This window comes from Hippopotamus amphibius, chromosome 13, assembly GCF_030028045.1.
Source record: "Hippopotamus amphibius kiboko isolate mHipAmp2 chromosome 13, mHipAmp2.hap2, whole genome shotgun sequence".
In the NCBI taxonomy this organism is placed as follows: Eukaryota; Metazoa; Chordata; class Mammalia; order Artiodactyla; family Hippopotamidae; genus Hippopotamus; species Hippopotamus amphibius.
In genome coordinates, this window is record NC_080198.1 from 27714027 (window position 1) to 27740585 (window position 26559).

Genomic DNA, 26559 nt, shown 5'->3' on the forward strand with positions numbered 1-26559 from the left:
ATCCCAAAAAATACATGCACCCCAATGTTCATTGCAGCATTGTTTACAATACCCAAGACATGGAAGCAACCTAAATGTCCATCAGCAGAGGAATGGATAAAGAAGATGTGGTATATATATACAATGGAATATTACTCAGCCATAAAAAAGGATGAAATAATCCCACTTGCAGCAACATGGATAGACCTAGAGATTCTCATACTAAGCAAAGTAAGTCAGAAAAAGAAAGACAAATATATGATATCACTCATATGTGGAATCTAATTTTAAAAAAGATACAAATAAAAAAAAGAAAAAAAAAGATACAAATGAACTTATTTACAAAACAGAAACAGACTTACAGAGATCAAAAACAGACTTGGTTACCAAAGGGGAAACGTGGGGCGAGGGGAAGGGATAAATCAGGAGCTTGGGATGAACACACACACACACACTACTATATATAAGATAGATAACCAACAAGCACCTACTGTATAGCACAGGGAACTCTACTCAATATTCTGTGATAACCTATCTGAGAAAAAAAATCTAAAAATAATGAATATATGTATATGTATAACCGAATCACTTGGCTGTACACCTGAAACTTACACAACATAGTAAATCAACTATACTCCAATAAAATTAAAATTAAAAGGAAAAAGCAAAGAAATTAAGAAGAGGATTAGAGGCTACTTAAAAACAAACAGTAAACATTTGATTATGGGCATTTATTATTTTTTAAAATTTTTGTTATAATGGTAGTGCATTCTTATAGCAATATCAAACAATTGTTAGGTATATACAGTAAAAAATGAAATTCCGTTTTTATACTCCCCCAATCACACTCCCCAGAAAAACCTCTGGGAACAGTTTTGATGTCTTAAATTTCATGTTCTTTACCTACCAGACTTGGAGATGTCTCAATTTAATTGCAAGGCTTTGCTCCTTTCATGACAGTATTAATTTTCGTTTGGTTTGCTTGGTGCTACACTTATTCACTCATTCATTCCTTTAATTAAGTGTATACTTAGGTACCTGCTCTGGGCCAGGTGCCAAGCAAAGTGCTAGAGATTCTCGGTCAGTGCTAGTGCTCTCGTCCCTAACAGATAATGATAATATTGTTTCATAAGGGCTTCATTACAGTCAGTTAATGCAGGATGCTGTGGGATGACCGTAAGGGAGGGACATCAAACCCAGGTGATCTGGGAAGGCTTCCTGGAGGAAGCAATCTCTAAGTTGACAACTGAAAGCTGAATAGGCATTAGGCTTGTGCAACAGCCAGATCTGTGGGACGATGGTGCATTAGGGATGATGAGAAGCTGGAATGAAGAGCACAGCAATACAGGAACAAGGGCTGAGGGTGTTGGAGAGAGATGGATGAAGGCTCTGCAAGATATATTAAGACGTGTGCACACAGGGGGTAGATGGGCCCCATAAAAGGATTGCAAGTAGGTGAATGACATCACCATGTTTGTATTTTAGAATCCTCCATTTGGCTGCAACTGGGAGGAAGAACTGGAGAAGGGCAAGCCAGGAGGCAGGAGCGATAGGAGGTGGTTGTAATAATCCAAGTGAGAAACGATGGTGGACTCAGTTAAGGCAGTAACAGTGGAGGAGGAAGAAGCAGAGAGATTCAGAAGTAAAGGAGGTCTTTTTTTTCTGCAAGGATAATTGATACCTGGAATAGGCCACAAAAAGTAAAGCCATTTAATACAGGGACCAATTTTTCAAGTAAATAGTGAGGGCAAAAGACTTGATTGAAACTCTAACTTGAAAAATTAAACTAAAATTCATTTTAAAATCCCTATTTTAATATTATAAATAATTTGTTGTACAGCAGAAACTGGCACAACAGTGTAAAGCAATTATACTCCAATAAAGAGCTTAAAAATAATTTGAAAGTTTATAATCACAATTGTCAACTAATGTTTAAGGTGAAGAATGAATCAGAAATTTGGAAGGCATAATTTTCAACACAAATTTTATGACAGTATGATAATGACATCTCTCACTTCATGTTCAGGTTTTGCAATAAGTTCATAATAGAGGTCATTTGGGAGAAACATTTGGGCTTGTCAATTTCCCCATGGGTATCTTCTTTTGCTGTTCAGGTTGTTTTTGTTTTGAAGTGCTATTATGTCATCCCCCTTACGGTTTCCCCCTGCTCCACCCAAGATGGTTCGTAGTTTAACTAGGCCAATTTGTCATTTGTGAAAGGCTTTGCCAGTACTTGGAGAACTTCTCCCAGATCACTTTGATTGACTTTATGAAACTCTGTATACTTTAAAAGATTTTTAGTTTATCTTCACAGCTAATTTGATTTGAATTTAAAGTGTAACATGGGTATTTGTAATTGGCAGGGCATATTTTAGTCAGGGGTGTTATCATAAATGGCAAGTTCATTAGCAAATATATTTTAATGATAATTAGTAAATATTATAATGACTTTTACTTTTCTACGCAAACTGCTGCCTATGGGGACTTGGGTAATGGTTACTTGGATAATGAGAAAACGCTGTAGTATCTGTCACCTATTCACCAGGGTCATGCCCAACAGGGAAACGTGGAACAAAGCTCTCCTTAGGAAGAAGAAAATGGATAAAGTCTTCATCTTCTAGGACAAAATCCTTTGTGTACATCAAAGACACAACAGAGGAGAACATGAAACACCTTCTTCAAATTTCTCTCCCATACTTGCTCAGCGGAAGGTATTTTCTCAGCAGTGCTCACATCAAAGACCACAAGATTTGCTGGAAGGATCTCTGTCACTCTCTGGAAAGAAGCCCATATCTCGTTACCCATAAGAGAGCATCATCTTACCCACTGATGTTTCCTTAAGGAAAAAAATAACTTCTACTTTCTCCATGGGAACATAGTGTTTCCGCCACCTACTCCTCAGTCCTCCTATCCATCTCCAAGCAAAGGATCTGAGCAGATGCTGAATTATGCTATTTGTCCTCATCCTCATAAGATTTAATTTCTGGAGTTCTGTGCATTGATCCTGAGTTTACATCATTTGATTGATGATGCACTGATTGTTTAGCTACTAATTCTCTCCCTTCCTCCTTTTCTTCCTGACGGTCTTGCATAAACATGTATTGAGTAACACTATGTGCCAGACACTATGCTGGGTGCTGGGGCTCCAACACAGACATCATCTCAATACGACGGGAAGCATCACAGTGGAGTGACCGGATCCAGTTTCTGTTGATCGGGAATATTTCCCTCATGCTGAATCTTTATTCCAGCCCTGTAAGGCATGACTTGTAAATAAGCACTAGTCTTCATAGAAAAGCCCAAGAAATGCTGGCCCTAGCCAGACATTTTATTCCACTTTTGTCATTTGATTTCTCATTCAGTGTCCTTTGTTTGGTAGGAAATTTTGTGAGCAACAGCAGTCCCCACAAGCTCAGATTGGAGTCACAGAAATGACTCTGAAACCATGGTCCTGTGTGCAGGGTCCCAGCAGCCTGGGAGGCACACAGCGCCCAGTCTATGCCTGGGAAAAAGTCAGGGGATTTTCTATCACACCACAACTCTCCTTCTACCAAAAGCCATCCTCAATACCCAGATCTTGTCCACCTTCTCCTCTGCTCACTGTTTCCCCCTCTCCATTCTTTTCCTATCTAGGCCACAGGTGTGCCAGCCCAGCCTTCTCTGCTCCTGGATCTTTTCCTTCTGCCCACACATAGGTTATCTATTTTTTTAGGAAAGCAATTCAGCTCTGACCTGGATGCTCCAGTCTCACATCTCCACACCCAACATTTAACATGATCTTCAAGTAGGTTTAAACACATGCACACACACACAAACCACTGCACTATAGACAGTGACCTCATGGAGAGCCAACAAAAGATGCTCCAGTTTGCAACCTTTGCCCTAGGGTCTCCCCTGTATCCACTCACTCGTTCATGTATTCATTCACTGTTACTGTGTGGTGGTATCAGCTCCCCTAAAAGCAGAGCCTGAAGGAAAGCCTTGGGGGCAGGGAGTTTATCTGGGAGGTGATCTTAGAAAGCAGTAGTGAGGAAGTGGAGACAGTGAGCCTGGGAAGGAGAAAAAGCCCGTATAAAGGGACATTACTGAGTTGAGTACTGCTGTGGACACCTGAGGCTCAATCTCCAGGGGACTCTCTTAGGCGTGGCACTGCATAGAATGCCCCTCAGAATTGTCCTTCTGAAGGATGGGAAGATGGGACATTTATCCATCAACTTGCATTGCCCTCTGTTTGAGGGCTGCTCTTCGGGGCGGTCACCCCCCTCCCTTCTAAGTGAGCTCCTGCACCGGAAGCCATCAGCAGGCATGGAGCTGTCCACCACAGCTGCGGCTGAAGTCAGAGAAGGGCAGAGGGCATTCAGCCCCGGGGCACCAACCAACCACGGCTGCTACGAACAGCATTCATCACAGGTGTACTGAAATCATTCCTTCTTGCCTGGTTCCTCCCATGGAGTAATGAATTCCACAAGGACAAGGACACTTCCTTCATCTTTGTTTCCACAGTGCCTAGCACAGTGCCAGACTGACGGGAGCCCTTCAGGTCTCATTTGCTGAATGAAGGAAGGAACGGGTGAAAGAACAACAGACTGCAACCAGAAAGCTGAATTCTAGCTCCCACTGGGTTACTAATTTCTATGTGACCTTGACTATATCAAAACCTCATGTACAGCAGTTTGGTTACTTATGAACTTACCAATTCATATTAAAAAAACCCCTCAACATCCAAGTGTTATTTTAAAAGGAGAAGATTCCCCATCAGTGATTGATCTTAGAATAAAATATTGTCTCTAACTTGATGGCTCTCTCTAACTCTAGGTTTCCATCCCTCCAAGGTGTAAAGATAAACACTGTTGAAGCAGTAAGGGCGTGCTCCAAAGTTAGTTACCTGAAAAGTATTTCCTTTCCTGCATGATATGTGGCTTGGAAAACCTTCACTAACACTCTTATGTGAAGAGCGATAGAATGCTAATTTACCACAGATTCATTATCACCATGAAATGAAATTTCGGAACACATCAGAGGTAAATATAATGTGCAAATGTAGAATTCAACAATTCGGGTTTTAGCGGCTTTGTGTTTTTACACCTCTGTCAACAAGACCCTCATTAAAGACTTTTTCCCATTATTCTGCCAGAAAAGAAGACTGGAGAATATTCTAAGATGTTCTTTCCAGTTAACCCTTTATAAAGGGAACTCATCTGTGTATATATTCCTAATTACTTTTTACCTGATTACAAATATTGTGCTCGATACTGTGCTAGGTCTTGGGGATGTAATCCTGAAAAAACTCCTACTCACTCCCTCCTTTTGTGGGGCTTACAGTCTAGTAGGGAAGACTATATTACTTACTTAAAATGAGTATTAAATTAACATTCCAAAATAAACACTTCTGGGAAGGATATGTAATTTTTTTAGAGCAAAATACTATGGGAATTAGATGGTCTGGGAGGTTAAAAATGTTTCCCCTCCACAAAGTGGGATTTGAGTCGAAAGCTGAAGAATGAATAAGTAAGTGAAAGGGAGGAAAGCATGTGCAAAGGCCCAGTGGCAAGAATAACAGGATGCCTTGGAAGAACTGAAAGAAGGCTGGGGGAAATGGCTTGCCCAGAATGAGGAGGAGGAGGGGGAGGAGAAGGGGAGAGGGAGGAGGACTGGTATGTGAGTGAGGCTGGGAGGTAAGCACAGGCCAGACTAGGCAGGCCTGCTAGGCAGGCTAAGCATTCTGGTCTAAGAGCAATGGGAAGTCATTGTTTGGTTCAGCAGGACCTGCTGATACGATCAGATGTGCACTTTTTTAACAGGGCCTTTTTTCCACTTGTTTATATTTTTCATAATTAAATGAGAATTCAAACAAAAACATTTGGTTTTGCCTGAGTTATGCTGATAATTGCAGTCACACACACACACACACACACACACACACACACACACTGTTTTCCCAAGAGATTTCAGTCCAGTTTATTCCAGTATTATCTGTACCTCTCATTCTCATTTAAGTAACATTTACCTTGTACTTATGGGTGCAGATTGCATTTACCTGATAACTAAATTCCATGCTGGGGTGTCATGGGGAATAAATAGACAGTCCTATCCCCACATATTCTGTGTGCAAGTAAAATTGCCTTTCACTGCTGGAAAGTGTGAGAACAACAGCCATTGCATCAACAAGATGGGTCCAAAATGAATCATCTGGTGGTATCTGCAGGGCCTCCCTAAACAATGTCTAGTACATCCATTACCCTCCCCAAATTTCTTAGCATATCCAAAAATGGATTAAGTTGCTTTGACAGGCTCTATTTTTTATGAACCTCTTTGGCTATTACTTACTATGTTATTTTCCTCAAGGTGCTCATGGACTGATTTATGATTTCATTTAAGGTTTTGACTGGTAGTTTGGATACGCTAACTAGCCCACCTTTTCCCGGATCTGCTTTTGGCTGCTTTATCTCCAACACTAAATCAGCCTGCTTAAATTTCCCTGGTACATAAGTCTCCACGACAGACACTAGTATTGGACGTATGTCCTGCCTTAGCCGGTTTGGTGAATATGTTCAAATGAATTTCATCCAGCTCTGCTGATTTATAAATATTTAAATTGTTTAAGTATTCTTTTACCTGCCTCTTATAATTTTGTTTCTTGATATTCCCAGAGACTCATTAATATTTATATTACTGAGCTCCTACTTCCTTCATTCTTTCTGTTCAAGGCAGAGACAAAATTGTAGTTCCATATTCACTGTTCTTTGCATCTTTCATAATACGTTCTCAACCCTGGTTTAGCAAAAAGTAGCCTTTTTTTCGTGGGCATAACATCCTATTGTATTTTTAGAAGGCTTTGCCATAATTTCTTACTTCTTTTGCTTCTCTAATTCTGTCCTTTCAGACATCTCCTGGACTTATATTTTCCTCATACTGTGTATTCTTTTCCCAAAACTCTACACAATTGGATTTTTGCTTTTTTCCCCTCAAAAGGAAACATTTATCCTTTAAATCTTGTATATCAGAATATGCTTGTTGGTTATATAATAGCACCCACCAGCCTCTTGTGTGTTCTTTTTCTAGAGGATGTACTTGAATGCCCACACCCATGTTTTTCCTTTCAGTAGAACACCACAAGTAGTAATCATTTAGTTCCTGAAAGATGGTTGGATGCAGTCCATTAATTTCAGAGCATGTCCAGAAAATTGATCTGAAACAAACAGCAAGTGAATATGAAACCAAGACAAGAGGTTTCCAATTACAAGTAAAAAGTAATAATACAAAGGGGAAGAGCTCAGGAACATACCTCCTCAGAAACACACTGGAAATTTTAAAATGTTTTCGAAAGAGTACATACTGTTTATCACACACACAACCCCCCCCCCCCCCCAGAAAACCAAAAAAGTATAAACACTGTACCACTGTATTTCTGTATTTCAAGAACAGGCAAAACTGAGTAGCGGAGGTAGAAGTCAGAGTAGTGGTTACCCCTGGGGATGAGTAATGATTGGAAAGGTCCTGAAGATCCTGGACATGTTCTGTATCTTGATCTGGGTGTTGGGTACATGGATGTGTATGTATGTATGATGTAAAAGTTGATCAAGCTGTACTCTTATGATTAGTGCACTTAAAAACTGGCACAAGCAAAACAAAACAATTAATGTGTTTACAAAGCCAGTTACTAAAAGCTGTAATAAATACTTGCAGTTGCTATGGACTATATCTGAAGCTATCTGAAATATTATTATTGTTAAAATTTGGTTTATTTGTTATTGGACAAACTTTTCTGCTCAGTAGGCTGGTAGAATGAGAAGGATCAGAGCTACTATTTCCTTAGTGCCTGAGGTGTGACAGGCATTGTACCTACAACTTGTCATTTCAACATAGAGAAGGTGATATTCTCATTTTCCAGATGAGGATATGAACCAGAAAGCTTTTGGGGATTTTTTTTTCTTTTGGCCACGCTGAAGAGCACATAGCTAAAGAGAAGAAATCAGAGATTTAAACTCAGGTTTCTAAAACTCCAGAGCCTATACATTTTCTCCCACTCTATATGGCATCCAGGTAGATGATTATGAGTTAGTATTCTTATTAGTCTCTTCTACTATAGGCAAGGTATTCTGCTATGTGCAGTTTTTCTATATTCCTCTCTCTTCTTTTAGAAAATAAGTGAATGCAGATACACTGAAATGAGTTATAAATAATATTAGCTGATATTCATTGACGTCTAGAATATGCCTGACTTTATCCCAAAGCATCACTTTATTTATTAATTAATTAATTGTTTATTTATTTGGCTGTGTTGAGTCTTCATTGCTGCATGCGGGCTTCCTCTAGTTGCCACAAGTGGGGGCTACTCTTTGTTGTGGTGCGCAGGCTTCTCATTGCAGTGGCTTCCCTTGTTGTGGAACATGGGCTCTATGAGCACGGGCTTCAGTAGTTGTGGCACATGGGCTCAGTAGTTGTGGCTCATGGGCTCTAGAGCACAGGCTCAGTAGTTGTGGTACATGGGCTTATTTGCTCCATAGCATGTGGGATCTTCCGGGACCAGGGCTCGAAACTGTGTCCCCTGTGTTGGCAGGCAGATTCTTTTTTTTTTTTTCTCTTTAAGAACTTTTATTGAGATACAATTGACATACTATAAACTGCATACATTTAAAGTGTACAATTTGATATTTTTTTTCTTATTAGTAATGCATATATGGCAATCCCAATCTCCCAATTCATCACCCCCAAACCCCCGCCCCCCACTTTCCCCACTTGGTGTCCATATGTTTGTTCTCTACATCTGTGTCTCTAGGCAGGATGATTCTTAATCACTGCACCACCAGCGAAGTCCCCCAAAGCATCACTTTAAATTAGCACAGGAAGTCTGTGAAATTCCAAATATTTCTTTTTCCCATTTTATAGATAAGGACATGAAGATGCAGGTTAAAAGATCTGATTGCTAGTAAATTTCAACCTCTGGTAGTCTGACTTCAGAGATCACACCCTTTACCAGTCTATTATACTGTATATTAATGATTTTTGAAGAATGTAACTGAAAGAAAAAATAGACGGATCAATTTTTAAAAATCTGAAAACAATTTACAAGAACAGACATGAGTAAAAGGAGCATTTGTCAGATTTACATCCATTATTAAGATGAATCTGAGAAACAGTATTGGTTTACTGGACCTTTTCTGCTGTTTAGAAAGCTTATGAGCTCATGAGTTCAGTGATTGCATGGGATTAGGCATTTTTGCAAGAGGTTATGAAATTGATGTCAGTTCTTACATGAGTGGTTGAAAGCTGAGGTTCCCAGCTCTGCCAGTCCTCTGTCTGTGGACTCGTCATCTAAGAAGATAGGTCCAAGATATCTAGTCCTCTCTCTTGACTTGTTTTAATGACTATTTCTGGCACTTCCATAAATACCTTGGATTATTTCACTTTAGTCCTGTTATTTGAAAGGTATTTTCTTATGTGTAATAAAATCTATTCATAAATATGAAGTATTTAGGGTCAAATATAGTCTCCATGGGGACTCATGTGGATGCTTTTGGTCTCCCCAATTTTTTTGTATGAGTTCATACACCATCAGATCATGATATTCTCCTATTACCCAATCACCACATCTTTATTTTTTTCCATTTCTCTCCCTACAGCTTCGAATCTTTTCACCATAGAGTGCTCCCCACCCTCACTTTTTGTTTCTAAGAGAAAATTTGCCAGTAGTACAACAATCAGCTTTACGCTATTCACCTAGATTCATCGGTTGTTAACACCTGGCCACATTTGCTTTCTTTATTTTTCTCTCTATGTGTAAAATGTGTGTGCGTGTGTGTGTGTGTGATGTATATACTTATATATACATAACTTTTCTGAACCATTTAAGAATTGGCTGCAGACACTGTAACAAATCCTTCAACAGTCATCTCCTAAGAACAAGGCAATTCTCCTACATAACCAACAATAGGTCATGACTATATATTTGGGGCATTTAACCTTAATAAGATCATCTAATATTCTGCGCATATTCAGATTTCTCCAGTTGTCCCAATCATGTCCTTTATAACTACCCCCCATCACCTTTTTCTCCCCCCAATCCAGGATTTAACTGAGGATCCCACATTGTATTAGTTATCATGTCCCTTTGGTTTCCTTTAATCTAGAACAAATCCTTAAACTTTTTAGTGTTTGATGAAAAAAGGTTAAACATCTTCAATTTTACCTTCAGCATTCCTAATTTGCTTCATGAATTATTCCCCTGGAACCCTGAAAAAGCAAAATATTAAAATTATTCTTATGCACTCTGGAAAAGACGGAAATAATGCTAAAATACACCTTAGAATTTCAATGATTCTCCGTTGTTCATCCAGTAAACATGGTGGTTAGAGTGAAGGACACAGAGAAGAGAGAGCTTCCATCTCAACCTTTGAGATGCTCAGTTTCTAATCACAGATGGGTCTAAAATCCTTTTTCAGTTACAGACAATTTTGGTATTTTGTACCTGCCTGGGTTTTAGCAAAAGAAGCAAAGTTCCAACCAGGCACTTTACTTCTGAAGTCAGCCAACCTGTTGGAAGCCAAGGCCACCACAAATGGCATTCTGAGGAAGAAAACAAATTGAAATGGGAAGTGTGACTAATAATGACATATTATTCTTACAGAAGTTACTATTGTGACCATTTCTATCACATCATACACAATTTCCTTTGTTACCAGGATGAGCCTTCTGAGAAAGCAACTCAGGATTCCTTGCAAAGCAAGGAAATTAGCAATTGTTCAACGACTACAAGGACAGTTGTGTGAGAAGTTGCCATAACGACATGATGAGGCTGTCTGTGTGGCTTAATTTCAGTCACGTTGAATTGGGCTCGACGTCATGTTTTAAAATATGAGTCAATATTTGAGGGGTTTTGAAGAAAACATGTAAATATGAATTGTATGGACTGAGTTCTCTTTTGAATGCAATTTGGCTAGTAGGAGAGTTTCCAATTTACTCTCCTCACTTCTCCATGAAACAAAAGCATTTTTCTATGAAGCGGAGCTTAAATGCTGTTTCTGGAAATCTACTTTCACTGCACAAAGAATTTGATAAACTATCAGGTTGCACATTGCCATTAAGCAAATCAATATTGGGTCCATCATCCATTAACAAATTAGTAGGAAATCTGAGTGTGCCTTCTCCGAACACTGAGGGCAATGTCAGCCATGAGCATTTTTGAAGATGCATCATTTTATTGGCTAAAATAGAAAGTCACCTTTACAACAAGATTTTTCTATTCTTATTGTTTTGAGGAAAACATAATAGCTAATATTTATTGAGAGCACTGGGTTACACTGTATGAGTGACACATTTATGTGCATTCTTTCATTTAATCGCCACAGCAAACCTATGAAGCAGGATTTTATATTATCATTTCATTTACAGGTGGGGAACCTGAGTCTGAGAAAGGTTAAACAGCACATTTGCTAAGTGTTGGAGTTGGAATCCAGTGCAGGTTCTGATTCAGTAGATTTGATATGGAGCCTGAGTTCTACATATCCAATCACCTCCCTAGAGATGCTGCTGCTGAGGATACAGGGACTGTACACTGAGTAGCAATTGTCTAAGCAACTACAGCGGCTCCCATGCTTGAGTCTTGTATGGACTCTGTTTAGAACACAGTGGTGGACCACTAGGTGCAGTACATCTAGGGACCCTACCTACAGAAACACCAGTGATAAACTAGAGTCTAATTCTATTAAACTGTCTTGCAACTAGGAAATATCACAGCAATTTAGATTATAATTTAGGTGAAAATATACAGGCTTCCTTGGTGGCGCAGTGGTTAAGAATCCACCTGCCAAAGCAGGGGACATGGGTTCGAGCCCTGGGCTGGGAAGATCCCACATGCCCCAGAGCAACTAAGCCTATGCGCCACAACTACTGAGGCTGCACTCTAGAGCTCATGAGCCACAACTATTGAGCCCATGTACCGCAACTACTGAAGTCCAGGTGCCTAGAGCCCAGGCTCCACAACGAGAAGCCACAGCAATGAGAAGCCCGCGCACCACAATGAAAAGTAGACCCCACTCACCACAACTAGAGAAAGCCCGTGTGCAGCAACGAAGACCCAAAGCAGCCAATAAATAAATTAATTAATTAAAAATAATTTAGGTGAAAATATAAAATACTTGTGCAACACATGAATGCAATATAAAGTCTACGAACTCTTGGGGTATCTATGAAACTCAAACTGAGAAATGGTACACTACATGTTCCATGGCAGTTTGTCAATCAGTTGTGTTGACTAATCCACATTTATGAAGTAACTCTTCTCCCAGTTTCTCCTGGTTGTTGCTACATTAGTAAAAGAAAGGCTATTATTTAGAAAACCTCCCGTAGATCAGGATTCTTTCCAAGCAGTTATATTGGATTACTTGCAAAACAAATTTATATAATCTTCATTTTATATGCTTCCTTTCATCAGTGTATAAATAGGTACCACTACAGAGAGGACTAGAAGGCAAGCCTTTCCATTTTTGATATTCTATTTAGAATGTGTTATTCATGGGAAATTCTAAGAGAAAAGCTCTTATGCCTTCACTGATTTGTTAGGTTACACACCATGGCATGATCTAAATAAGGGATGTAGCTTTATTGTTGATAGGCAGGTTGGTACACTAACTTATTTCATTGATATTTTAACCTAAGTGACTGGTTCATTCAGAGAGAATGTTTACTTGAGGAAAAGAGCTGGGGGTAGGGAGGAGGGGTAGGGGAGAGAAGGGAAGGGGCCCCTGAGCTGGTTTAGCAATATGTACACATCAATCTTTTTATTCATGTCCTGTCAAAGCTGTGTGGTATTTTGGTTAAAAGACTGGTTCCGGTGTCAGATGGAACTAGATATGAGTCTTGACTTTGGCACTGATCAGCTGTGTGGCCTTGGACAAGTCACACAGGCTTCACAGACATCTTTGGAAAAGAAGGGACCCCCCCTGCCAAGTCCCCTTGGGTCTCTTGCCATCATCATAAATACCAGCTACCGGTAGGTTTTCTCTCCCACTACACATTCCCTCCACCCCAACCACCCAGCCCAGAACCAATCATTGACAGCTGTGGGGTCTAAATACTCTTGGCTCCCTTGCCCAATCAGGACAACTCTCAGGTGTCCTACACCTACACTTTAGTGTGCATCATAATCCCAGGAAGGCTTGGTTATATCCAACATGCTGGGCCCACCCCAGAGTTTCTCATTTAGCAGGTCTGGGGTGGGGACCTGAGAACTTGCACTTGTAACAAATTCCCAGGAGATGCTGATGCTGCTGGTCTGGGGACCATACTTTGAGAATCACTGACCTACACGACCTTCAGAGTTCCCCTGAGGGGTGAGCCATCGCCTTAAGTAATAAGAAGACTTTGCTTATACGGGAGCCCTATCCCTCTCCTTCCCTTCCCTACTCCACTTTTTCATTTCTCTCTCCATGCCTACTAGTCATGGAACACTTTAACACTTCCACAACTTAAACTAAGATAAGGACTCCCTTCATAGAGGTTTTGGTTCTTGTTATCAAAGCTTAGTCTCATATTTGAAAATCACTCATCTTGCATACCTTCCCACCACCCAAGATAATTTCATTATCTTTCACATATGGTATATTATAAAACAATATGTAATTTATACATTTCCAAAAAATTATATTTTTATAAAGACACATTACAATTTTTGTTTTTTAATATAAAATATTATATTTTGTACTTCAAACTACCTCTTTCCTGCAGATGTGATATCTTTTCCCAGGGGAGCTGCCCCAAGCCCAAAGCCTAGCCCCTCTTGGGAATCACTAAAGGAGAGTGGCCTGGGTCGTAGAAGGAAGGGCGCCCCCTTGGTTGGCGTGGTGTGTGCCTGGATGGAGAATAGAGTTTAGTTCCTTTCACTCAAAGGGAGTTTATCTGGAGGCAGGGAGATAAAGTGGGTCGTGGTTGCCTTCTCTCCAGCATTTCATGGGCAACTGGGGCATCAGGGGACATGGCAAGGTTTGGCCTCTCTCGATCTTTGTGCTTTGCAAAGTACATTACACTGAACCTGGGATCATTTTTGAACACTTAGTGTTTATTTATTTGTAAACAATTGCAATTTTCTGTGACTGTGAAAACCAGGAGCTCTGGAGTCAGATTGCTTGGATCACAATCCTGCCTTTACCATCTACTTGCTTGGGACCTTGGGTGAGTTTAAAGCCATTCAAAGTCTCCATTTCCTTATCTTTACAGTGGAGATGAAACTAATCCTTTCATCTGTAAAATGATAACATAGACGTTTTTTGTGTTTTATTTTTCCCCTGACTGATCCATGTAAAGAGGTGAGTACATCCCCAGGCAGAGAGTAACAACTCAGCAATGTTATCACTATTATCGTTTTTGTTATTTTCATCATTGTTATTGTTGGTTGTGTTGCTATTATGAGCGCTAGTTAGCTGCCAATTATTCGCCGTGGGATGGCAGTGGGATGGCTGTAATGCTGTACCATAAATCCCAGCACTGAAATGAGCGTCTAAATCCTGGGGAGCCGACCTGTAATTTGAGTAGTCAGGCAAGAAGGGGCTGAAGAAACTGCCAGATGTGGCCTCCTGTGGAGTATCCTGCCCTGAAGCTCCAAAGTGGAACCCTGTGTGACCGAAGTCAGGACACTCTGTCAGTCCTGTCCCACAGCAGAGTTGATGCTGGCATCCTCATGCCCTAGCACAGCTCTGTGTGGGTGTACTTCCTGCTAAGTGATATTTACCGACTCGCCTGGCTTCACCAATTGAGAACTTTACACTTGTTTGCAATTTGTAAACCAAATTGCTATAGTAGGCATGACTGGCCACCTACAATCCCACAATTGGAAGAATGATCGCATTTCATAATTTTCTCAAATCTTTGCTTAAGTTTTCTCATCTTGCCAGAGCGGGTCCAATTTCAACCTTGGTCATTACTGGAACACATTTCTTCCCCATGTTCCCTCCCACCACCCTCTACCAAGGATGCCGTGCAAAGGTCTTACATGGGTCTCACATGGTCCCAAAGAAAGCATGGGGTACCATTCTATCACACTGCAGGACCTTCTCGGGCTTAGACACCGGAGCTGGGGCAGAGGTGGAACCTGGGTGCTTGGCTTCCATCCTGCTTAAGCACCCCAAACTAGTACTCTCTGAGATCTTGATGCCCGCAGAGTGCTGCCATGGTTGGGCTTTACGTCCCAGCTAATCAAAAGATCCCCAACATTTGCCCTCTTTCCCATCTTCTCTGAGAAATGCATCCTTCTCCCCTCTTATGATCTTTAAAGGTACTCCTCCACCAGCTCCAGAAAACCCATAATAATCATTTCAGTGACTTTGGGTTTCCATCTAAGACAGGAATTGCTGCTGCCTTCAGACCCCCCCTGAGACAAGAAAGCCCAAAGTCTGGCTCTCTGTTTGAAATGACGATCATAAAAATATAGGAAGAACCTGCAGAAATGAACACCATCCCAAAATTATCCTGTAATTTTTCATCGGATTAGGCAGCCTTATTCATTTGCTTGATTTATTGAGAGCCCACTGCATGCCAGGCAGTGCATCGGGCACTGGGGCACAGGAGTGAGCCAGACACAGATCCTGCCGTCATGGACCATCTAGAAGCACAGCGGCAGGATACCCTGGTCTATGTCCAAATCCCACAGGTGCTGGAGACCAGAGCCAACCACCACTGCCAACTTGGCCGTATTGTTATTCCACGTTGATGACATTCATGGTTGCTTTTATTTCCTTGGGTGCCACTTGTGAAGGCAAAGCTTGTGAAGACAGCCATTTAGAAAGTCACGACAGGTTGTTCTCAGGGCTTTGTTCAGCAGAAGTTTCCTGGCTGAGAGGTATGCCACTTTTGAAAGGTGGCACTGACTGACTGTCATCACCTCTTGGCAGGAGTCCAGCTTTACTTAGAGTTTTCTTGGAGAAACTAGAAGACTGAGGCCGACTATTTACCAACATTTTGTTTCTCACCCAGAGGGCCCTGAAACAGTTATTATTGATACTGAACTATGTTTGAATGATTTTTTTTTTGCCTTTACTGTTTCATCCAGGAGAGTTTGTTTCTCCAAAAAGAGTCAGAGCTTCTTGAGAGCATAAATGTAGTATTTCCTTGATTCACTCTTCCATGAATACTTAAGGAGTAGAATGATTTGCATTTGTGTATGAGTTAGACTTTGGATGACTGGCTTTTTTTTTACCTTCCGATGTACAGTATTCCATGTTATACACGTTACATTTAGCTCCCTTGACCAACATTGCCTATTTGGGCTGTTTATACCTAAATTGCCTTTCTGTGCCTGAATGATGATTTCATTTTACTTTTCAGCAACCGTTCAAGGAAATATACGAGGAAGCGACAACACCATCGGCATGCAGTAGATGGTTTGGCTGGGTTTCTTAAGTGGGAAAGCAGAAGAGAAAGAGGTAGGGAACAGACCAGCAACAATCCTCAGCTTGTCGTTTCCTATTTATTTGTAGCCCAAAGAGCACACAGTCTATTTGTAGCGCACAACTGATACCTACTTGAGAATTAATGAAGGAAAACAGAGATGCAATTTAATACAGTGTATAAGAACATGGCCTTTGGGATTCTGTGTCACTATTCTGCCCCTTCCTTGCTAGGTGAGTGTAGGCTGGTCACTTTACCTCTCTGGTTCTTAATTTCCTCATCTGTGAAATGACAACATATTACTATCTACTTCAGAGGGTTATTAGGAAGATGAAGTAAGGTGATGCATAAAAAGTGTCTAGTACTCAATTATTATTAACTATTATTATCCATTAGGATATCTTTCTACCACCTCCCAGACAGTTCACAAAGATTCCAGAGGAAAGCTATACAACAGTAGAACACTTACCATGGACCTGATGCTTTGAGGCTTATAAAGAGATATTTAAACCAGCTGATGAAAAGAAAAAAAAAAACAAAAGCAAAGACCCTTGGGTAATGTGCATAGAATCGACCTTTCTGCCCCTGCTTTCTCTTGCCTTGACATATTAAGGTAAAGCAGATGAGCTTCCCCTCTAGCTCTCTTCCATGTATTTTTCATCATTATGTTGAATATTTCGTGACTTCTTCAAGAATGCTTCACTTCACCTATGATGGTTAATTTTATGTGTCAATTTGGCTAGGCCACAGTACCCAGACATAACTGTCCCTCAGTATCCTTGGGGGATTGGTTCCAGGAGCCTCTGCATATGCCAAATTCTACGGATGCTCAAGTCCCACAGGTGGTCCTCGGTATCTGTGGTCCCACATTCACAGATTCAGCCAATCGTGTAGGACTGTGCATATTTACTGAAAAAATCCTGCATATAAGTGGACACGTGCAGTCCAAATCTGTGTTGTTCAAGGGTCGACTGTATTTGGTCAAGCCCTAATCTAGACGTTACTGTGCAGGTATTTTTAGATGAGATTAACATTTAAATCAGTAGACATTGAGTAAAGCAGATTACCCAATTGGTTGAAGGTCTTAAGTGAAAAAAGACTGACTTCTCCTGAGGGAATTCTGCCTCCAGACTGTCTTCAAACTCAAGCTACAACATCAGGGGAATTCCCTGGCAGTCCAGTGGTTAGGACTCTGCCCTGTCACTGCCAAGGGCCCGGGTTCAATCCCTGGTTAGGGGGTTAAGATCCCACAAGCTGTATGGAGTGGCCAAGAAAAAAAACAAAACAAAAACTCTAAAAAAAAAGAAGAAAAGCTGCAACATCAACTCTTTGCTGGGTTTCCAGTCTACCTTGTAGATTTTGGACTTGCTAGCTTCCAAAATCATGGGAGCCAATTTCTTAGACTAAATCTGTTGGTTCCCTATTGGTTCTGTTTCTCTAGATAACCCGGACTAATACATTACCACCTCCACCCCCACCTTTAAAAAATCTGATTGCAAATAGGTCAGGTGGACTTTTTTATATCTCAATAAGGCGAGGAGAAGATGGGGCATGAGTGTGGGTTGTACCACCCCCCCCCCCCGCCCCAAATAGGGCCTGATATCTGCACCTGTGCAACCTTATCTTTGTTTCACTTTCAGAGATGTGTGTGATGCTCAATCATCCAAGATGACAGATTCTCAAAGGAAGATGAAGCTTAGTATACTTTCCTTAAAAAGGCATTTCAGTAAGAATTTCAACAACAAGGGCTGGAGCAAAAAGATTTTCTGGTTGATTAAGTTAACCAGAATATGGCATTCCTGAAGCAATCTGATTAATCCACCCTTAATATATTTTGAAAAATACTCACAAGACAATTTGAGAATGTTTAAAGGAAATTCTAATTTTGAAAGCACAAAGCTAAGCAAGAAACACAAGTTTTTCCAATATGACCATGTTTATTCAATCTTCAAAAAAATCTGGCCAATTTCTTCCATTTCAGATTTTATTCTAATAGCACTAATTTATCACTTGCTTTTTAAGATTAATTTTCCAACTGGTTTTCTCCACAAATGACTCAGACTACACTGGAATGGCTTGCATTTCAAGGTGTGTAATTGTTTAATATTTTCTTCAGAGGCAACATTAGGTAAGCGTGTTGAACTTTCATGCATTTTAACAATTTAACACCCACTTACTTGAGTTTCACACAGTGTGGTTAGCACTATGGCTAACACATTTCCTAGTTCCTTAAAAAAAGTATGTATTTTTGATGTCTAACATATTAAAATAGGATTCATTTTATATTAAGTTAATGTAGCTTAATGGGATATGATATTTGCTGAAGAAAAAAAACAAATCTTGCTCATCTTTTAAAATCTTGTTGAACTGTGCATGGCGTTTGAATAAAATACTTTGAGATTTACTTGGAGTAAAAAACACTGCCTTACAGCCTGCACTTATTTTCAGGAAGGTTACCAGAGTATTGCTGAATTTAGTGGGCCATCACGACTACTCTTACTTATTATCGACTTTCATCAGTATTTTCTACATGGGTTCTCCCGGGAATGTGTCTTCAGATTTTAGATGCAAATAGGATGAAGCTAATATCTGCTTGACTGGTGGCTGTGTGTAGAGTTGAAAGAAATGCTGGCTGGCGTGTGTTATAATCACGGAGGCAGCAGTGGTGAAAAGCAAGTGGAGAAGCGAGGAAGATTATGTCCCAGGTTGAATAAAAAGAGCTCAGCGAGGTGCTACTCGAATGAATATAGGTTCTCCTAGGAAATTGCACTAAGATCAAGAAGCAACCGAAGATGCCGCACTTCTGACAGTGCAAAGATATATGTTTTATGTTCCAAGCCCTCTAGGATTACTTATTTTAAGATAGTATGCTTTTTATGGAAGCCTTAGAGCTAAATACAAAACAAACTACATTTCCCATGCATCTCTGTTCCAGCGAGCCTCTCCAATCCCCCTTGGCAGCAAAAGCACTGATTTTCCCAAGCACTTGGCTCCATGTCAGCGTGAGGTAAAACTGGCGAAGACAAGAGAGATATTAAAATCTTGTGCCGCTGTGAAGGATTACGGAGAGAAAAATCTTATGTTTAGGTTTTCTAAGTCGTAAGGCGTTGAGTATAAACAAGAAAAGAGTTCGCTCTTCCAATATACACTGAACTAGGCATACCATACGTGCTCTACTTGGCTTCTCTTTAAAAATTAGGTTGAACTGGAGAAACTAATTAATTAAAACACACAGGAATAGGGAGGATGGGAAGGAGTCGTGGGAGGGAGGGGATATGGGGATATATATATAAATACAGCTGATTCACAAAAACTGGCACAACAGTGTAAAGCAATTATATTCCAATAAAGAGCTTAAAACACACACACACACACACACACACACACACAGGGAGACCTTTTATTTTGCTTCACATCTTTGAATTTATTTTCCTATCTTATCAAGGAAGTAAAAATGATTTTTGGCTAAAGGAAAAAAAATGTTTTGGGGGCCAAATGTGTTTGGTTATACCTCATTGTCTGCTTTGCAAAAACACTGCAGTCATAATTTTCATATGTAATGAGTAGTCTGTTGTTAGGGAAATGTGATGTTGTGATGTTGGGAATGGAAAATTAAGAAAATCCCTGGCAAGCTGGAACTTAGTGTTCATATCATATTAGACAGGAGAATTTTCCTTGTTTTTTCTCCTCACTGCTTTCTTCTGTTAATTCTGAAACTCTAAATTTCTAGCTCTGCTTTCAGGATTGAGATGATAGGATGTGGAGCGTAATACTTGTACCTTCCTCAAATCAATCTTAGTTTCTGTCCTTAAACATTATGGTTCATTATATTTTAAAATATTGCATTAAAACTCTAGTCAAAGAAGACATACAGATGATGAACAAGTACATGAAAAGATGCTCAACATTACTAATTATCAGGAAATCCATATCAAAACCACAATGAGATGTCTCTTCACATCCATTGGAATGTCTATTCTCAAAAAGAAAAGAAATAACAAGTGTTGGTGAGGATGTGGAGAAAAGGGAACCCTCGTGTACTCTTGGCAGGATTGTAAATTGGCACAGCCACTATGGAAAACAATGTGGAGGTTCCTCAAAAACTTAAAAATAGAACTACCATATGATCCAACAATTCCACTTCTGTGTATTTGTCCAAAGAAAACAAAAACACTAACTTGTAAAGATACACACACCTCCTTGTTCATTGCAGAATTATTCACAAATACCCAAGACATGGAAGCAACCTAAGAGTCCATCAGTGGATGAATGGATAAAGAAGTTGTGGAACATACATACAATGCAATATTATTCAACCATAAAAAAGAATGAAATCTTGCCATTTGCATCAATGAATGAACCTGAAAGGCATTATGCTAAATGAAATATGTCAGACAGAGAAAGAAAATTACCATATGATGTCACTTTTATGTAGAATCTAAACAAAAACAATCCAACAAAAAAATCAAGCTCATAGACACAGAGAACAGATTGTTGGTTGCCAGAGGTGGGCAGTGAGAGGTGGGAGAAATAAGTGAAGGGGGGTCAAAAGGTACAAACTTCCAGCTATAAAATAAATAAGACATGGGACATAATGTACTGCATGGTGACTATAGCTAATAATACTAAATTGCATACAGTTGTTAGGAGAGTAGCTCTTAAAAGTTCTCATCACAAGAAAAAAATTTTTATAACTATGTATGATGAGGGATGTTAACTAGACTTATAGTGCTGATCATTTTGCAATGTAGAGAAATATGAAATCATTATGTTGTACACCTGAAACTAACATATGTTAATTATACCTCAATTAAAAAAAAAGAAAACCTCTATCCTGACACTGAGATTTTTGGCATCCCCTTAAATTTTGTTACTGAGACAGTGCCTCACTTGCCTCACCCTAGTCCTGCTGTGTCTCTGCTTGTCAACAGCCTTTGGGAAGAAAGCTCCATACAGTGAATGACCTATTTATTCACCAACTAACTGTCCTCATTGGTTTAGGGTTCCCCTTGGAGGTATTAAATTCCTGGCATTTCTGAACGTCTTACTTGAAGGCTGTGTAAGTTCCCCTGGTGCGGGAGAAAAGTCCCAGGCAGAGGAGAGAGGCTGGGCCTCTCTGAGGTGGGAAGTGGTCAGCATGTATAGACCCTGTGCTGGTTGGGAGTGAGGGGGAATAGAGTGAGGAGTCACAGAGCAGCCAACGGCCACTATCTAGAGGCACTGCCTCATTTCACCTTCCGCAAAACACCATGAGGTGGGTACCAGTGAGAGCTGGGTCTTAGGGTCAAATGAGTGAGTGCCGAAAATCTCAGTAACTGAGATAAATTGTATTTTAAGGCAGTACTTTTTTTTTTTTTAAAGTTTGTTAATCTCATTTATTCTTTTTTTTTTTTTAATTTTATTTATTTATTATTTTTTGGGGGGTACACCAAGTTCAATCAACTGTTTTTATATACATATCCCCGTATTCCCTCCCTCCCTCGACTCCCCCCCACCCTCCCTCGAGTCCCCCCCACCCTCCCCGTCCCAGTCCTCTAAGGCATCTTCCCTCCTCGAGTTGAACTCCCTTTGTTATACGACAATTTCCCACTGGCTATCTACTTCACAGTTGGTAGTATATATGTCTGTGCTACTCTCTCACTTCGTCTCAGCTTCCCCTTCACCCCCCACCCCCTCCCAAACCTCGAGTTCTCCAGTCCATTCTCTGCACCTGCATCCTTGTTCTTGTCACTGAGTTCATCAGTACCATTTTTAGATTCCGTATATGTGAGTTAGCATACAATATTTGTCTTTCTCTTTCTGACTTACTTCACTCTGTATGGCAGACTCTAGGTCTATCCACCTCATTACATATAGCTCCATCTCATTCCTTTTTATAGCTGAGTAATATTCCATTGTATATATATGCCACATCTTCTTTATCCATTCGTTTGTTGATGGGCATTTAGGTTGCTTCCATGTCCTAGCTATTGTAAATAGTGCTGCAATAAACATTATGGTACATGTTTCTTTTGGGATTATGGTTTTCTTTGGGTATATGCCCAGGAGTGGGATGACTGGATCATATGGTAGTTCTATTTGTAGTTTTTTAAGGAACCTCCAAATTGTTTTCCATAGTGGCTGTACCAACTTACAGTCCCACCAACAGTGCAGGAGAGTTCCCTTTTCTCCACACCCTCTCCAGCATTTGTTGTTTCCAGATTTTGTGATGATGGCCATTCTGATCGGTGTGAGGTGATACCTCATTGTGGCTTTGACTTGCATTTCTCTGATGATTAGTGATGTTGAGCATCTTTTTATGTGTGTGTTGGCCATTTGTATGTCTTCTTTGGAGAAGTGTCTATTTAGGTCTTCCGCCCATTTGTGGATTGGGTTATTTGCTTTTTTGGTATTAAGCTGCATGAGCTGCTTGTATATTTTGGAGGTTAATCCTTTGTCTGTTGTTTCATAGGCAACTATTTTTTCCCATTCTGAGGGTTGCCTTCTAGTCTTGTTTATGGTTTCTTTTGCTGTGCAAAAGCTTTTAAGTTTCATGAGGTCCCATGTGTTTATTCTTGATTTTATTTCCATGATTCTAGGAGGTGGGTCAAAAAGGATCTTGCTTTGATGTATGTCATAGAGTGTTCTGTAAGGCAGTACTTTATTTTATTTTTTTTTTGGCACACGGGCTTAGTTGCTCCGCGGCATGTGGGATCTTCCTGGAGCTGGGATCGAACCCATGACCTCTGCATTGGCAGGCGGATTCTTAACCACTGCACCACCTAGGAAGCCCCAAGGCAGTATTTTAAAAACTCAAAATTCATATGTAAAAATCATGCTAAACAAAATATCTACATTTTAAATAAAGACAGAACTGACCCTGGACTTGCATGACCCCAACTCACTCGCTTCACCCTAATGCTGGCCCTGGTTCCAATAAAATTTTATTTATAAAAATAGGTGGCTGTAGGTTTCCAATTTGATTTCTTAAAATATTGCATTAAAATGGGATTTATCTTGACTACTGAGTTTTTGGCATGCTCTTAACTTTTGCTCCTTAGGCTACTGCTCCTGGCTTTGGCACTAATATTATTTCCATTTTATGGATGAAGAGGCTGAGGCTCAGACACATGAAGCAGATTGCTCTAAGTCACTTGGGTGACCCCAGGTGACTCCAGGCTGAGCACTATCAACCACCACTGCAGACCTCCCCCACTTCAGGCCACGCCCCCTACACGTTCTCCTACTTTGGGTAAATTTGGGGTTAGTAGGTGCATAGCTTTGCTCAAAAAAGTACAGCAGAGTTAAACTGACAAAGCAGTTCTAGCTGAGGGCTTGTCACAAAACACGTAGATGCAGCAAACTGAAAACCTGACAGTTCTACAAAGGTTTATTGATATGTCTCAGCTGCATGTTTTTATTTCACAACCATAGAGTAAAACCTGGGAATATGTGTGTGCTATAAAAAGAGAAGTTGGACATTTTCTAATTTTTCAATATCTAATAATTGCACATAAATGTACCTGATTTTCCATTAGCTAAATGGGGTTGCCAAAAGAGCTAATGAATATTGCATGGTTGAGTTCTGTCACTTTTTCAAGGAGGGACTGGACATGAAATCATTTCTTTTAATACAGAGACAAAGACAAGTGACTTTGGAATGTAATGAAAGGTGCCAGATTGGAAAGCTTGCTTCTGCAGCCTTGCCTCCTCTCCACACGGACTTGCAGAAGGCTCTCAATATGGGTTTGCAGATTGATTGACAGTCTAACTGATGGCCTATTGGGCACAGAGCTTTAGGATACAAAGCAGGTAAATTGTACAGTTTGGTACAAAGCACCTATAAGACACCCAGCTCTTCTGTGTTTGGGTCCTTACAAATGATAAAAGCATGGGGCAGGTTTTTTTGCTACTGAAAACTGTCAGAGATGTTGTTATGAAATTCCAACAGACTTGGCAAGAACTCTTCTGGAGTTTCTGGTCTGGCTATTTTTATGGCAAGACTTACTAGTGGTGGTCACCAAGTCTCTTCTTCATTGCTGACCTTACCATGTCTTTGTTTTCCTGATGATTGGTGTGAAAACATTTCTCTCTTGATTTTCAGACTGTGATATTTTTATGCTGCCCATTTGAATAGGAATTTTTCTGCCCCTTAAAATGATTCTAAGGTTCCTGAGACAATTGCTTTTGTTATGTCTCTACTGGAGATGCCAAAGTGGACAGATGTCCATTGAATGACCACAAGTGGTGTTTAAGACCCAATTCCTCAGACGTGGGATGGCCTAGAGTCATTATACATTGAGTTTCTAAAATTAATTTGAAGCATTGGCTATTAAAGGGACAGAGAAGAAATGAGTTCTAATGCATTTTAGGAGCATAAAATTAGAATGGTGCAGCTTTGACTGACAGCAGTCTAATGTTATTAGCAATTCTTATCTAGTTAAAAAAGGGAGGGGTCATGTTTCTTAGAAGTCACAATCTTCATTTTTGTACTTTGTAAATTATTAACCATTCGATTAGAAAAATAATGAGAAGCTGCGGATTAAATGGCAAAGACATTTAGTAGTAAAAGACAAAGTTAGTAAAAAATGCCTTTTGATAATTTTGACCTTGGGAATGTGATGGGTGTGGATTAGAAATAGACTGGTTGGTTCTTCATCTTAGTTCTTTACACTGTACCATCAGGTAGGCCTGGTGCTAAACTCAAAACAAGAACAGTAAGCCTTTTCCATAGCTTAGAATTAAGGACATTATAAATGTATGGGAGGTGTCAGAATTAATTTAATTATCTGCCAAATGACTTCTGTGGGAAGAATATTGTGCTGTGATCTTGAGAACAAAGGACATAAAATATAAGAGCTGGTCATTGCCAACGGAGAGTTTACTGTCTGACAAGGGAAAGAAACAGAAGCACGTATTAGATGTGCAATTTTATATAGCTGCAATATATATGGGTAAAATGAAGTGCTAAATTGTATATCAGAAATAACTTGAGAATAACAGTATTTTTAAAGGTGCTAATTGTGATAATCATTAATTAATAGAGTTTAAATGGAAAGAGTAACTCTAGTTAATCAAGGAATATGAAGTATGATATGATATGCTTGCAATGTGCAGGGCATGTGCTATTACCTTCTGCCTGTTCCTTCTTTATCTCCCTTTCAGCTGTTTTTATTTCTGGCCATTACATGTTGAAGCTCCTCACGATTCAGTCCTGAGTCATCTCCTTTTCTCTCTTCACTTTCTCTGCTTGGAAACTCTTATTCATGCCCATGGCTTCAATGACCTCTACCAAACAGATGTTTCACAAATTTACATTTTCAGCCCAGATCACTCCCCTAACTCCAAACCCATACACCCAACTGCTTCATAGACATTCTTTCTCGGATGTCTCAAAGGATAAAAAAAACCACATGCACTAAACTGGGATTACAAGTTAATTATTTTCCAAACTTAATCTCCTTTCAATGTTTTCTAGCTTAGGAGATGGCCCCAACATCTATCTGACTTACCCAAAGCAGATGCAAGCTAGAAAACTGGAGGTCATTGCTGAAGCTGCTATCCTTCTTACTACTTTGTCCAATTCATCAAGGCCTGTCAATTTTACCTCCTGTATATCTCACAAATCTGACCACTTCACTCCATAGTACTGCAGTCTATGTCCTGTTCCTTTGCTACTCTCATGACATCACGTTTCCTCCTGTCATGACACCTAGTCATAGTCAGTAGATAGTTGCATCAGGCACAGCTAGTTGCCTAACTAATCATCATTCATTTCCATTGTTTTTCTTAGTAACAAAACTTGAATTTTGTTCAGGTATCTGCCCTTTCCTATATGACTTGGGGGAGGATGACCTTATTTCCATCTCACAGTAAATCTCCTTGCCAGTGACTGGCTAAGGGTTGGGTGCATAACCAAGTTTGGGGCAATGAAACAGAAAGGGATGTGTGCCAGGTGGCTGTGGGGACAGTGTTTCTTGCTGTTAAGGAGAGAAATCAGAAGGAAACAGTCCATTTTCTACCTCTGCTGACCAGAATGAGCTGCCTCCAACAGCTTCCGTCATCCTGCTGCCAGCTTGGAGATGGAGACCACATAAAGAGGTGGGCATTACTGAGACACCTACAAGCAAGTCGAGTCACTTTGTTGCCAAATGTCCCATGAGAGGTGGCAAATGTCCATAGCGTTTTTGCAAGTGTGAGGTGAAGATTTTGTTACTTGAA

At 40.1% G+C, this 26559-nt stretch overlaps 1 long non-coding RNA gene across 1 annotated transcript in view; it reads right to left on the minus strand.

Moving 5' to 3' along the window:
* Positions 1-10180: 10180 nt before the first annotated feature.
* LOC130835354 (uncharacterized) overlaps positions 10181-26559 on the minus strand; it is a 49096-nt gene continuing 32717 nt past the window's right edge. The window contains exon 3 of the long non-coding RNA XR_009048870.1: positions 10181-10212. This is a non-coding gene — a long non-coding RNA (uncharacterized LOC130835354). The remainder of the gene's footprint in view (positions 10213-26559) is intronic.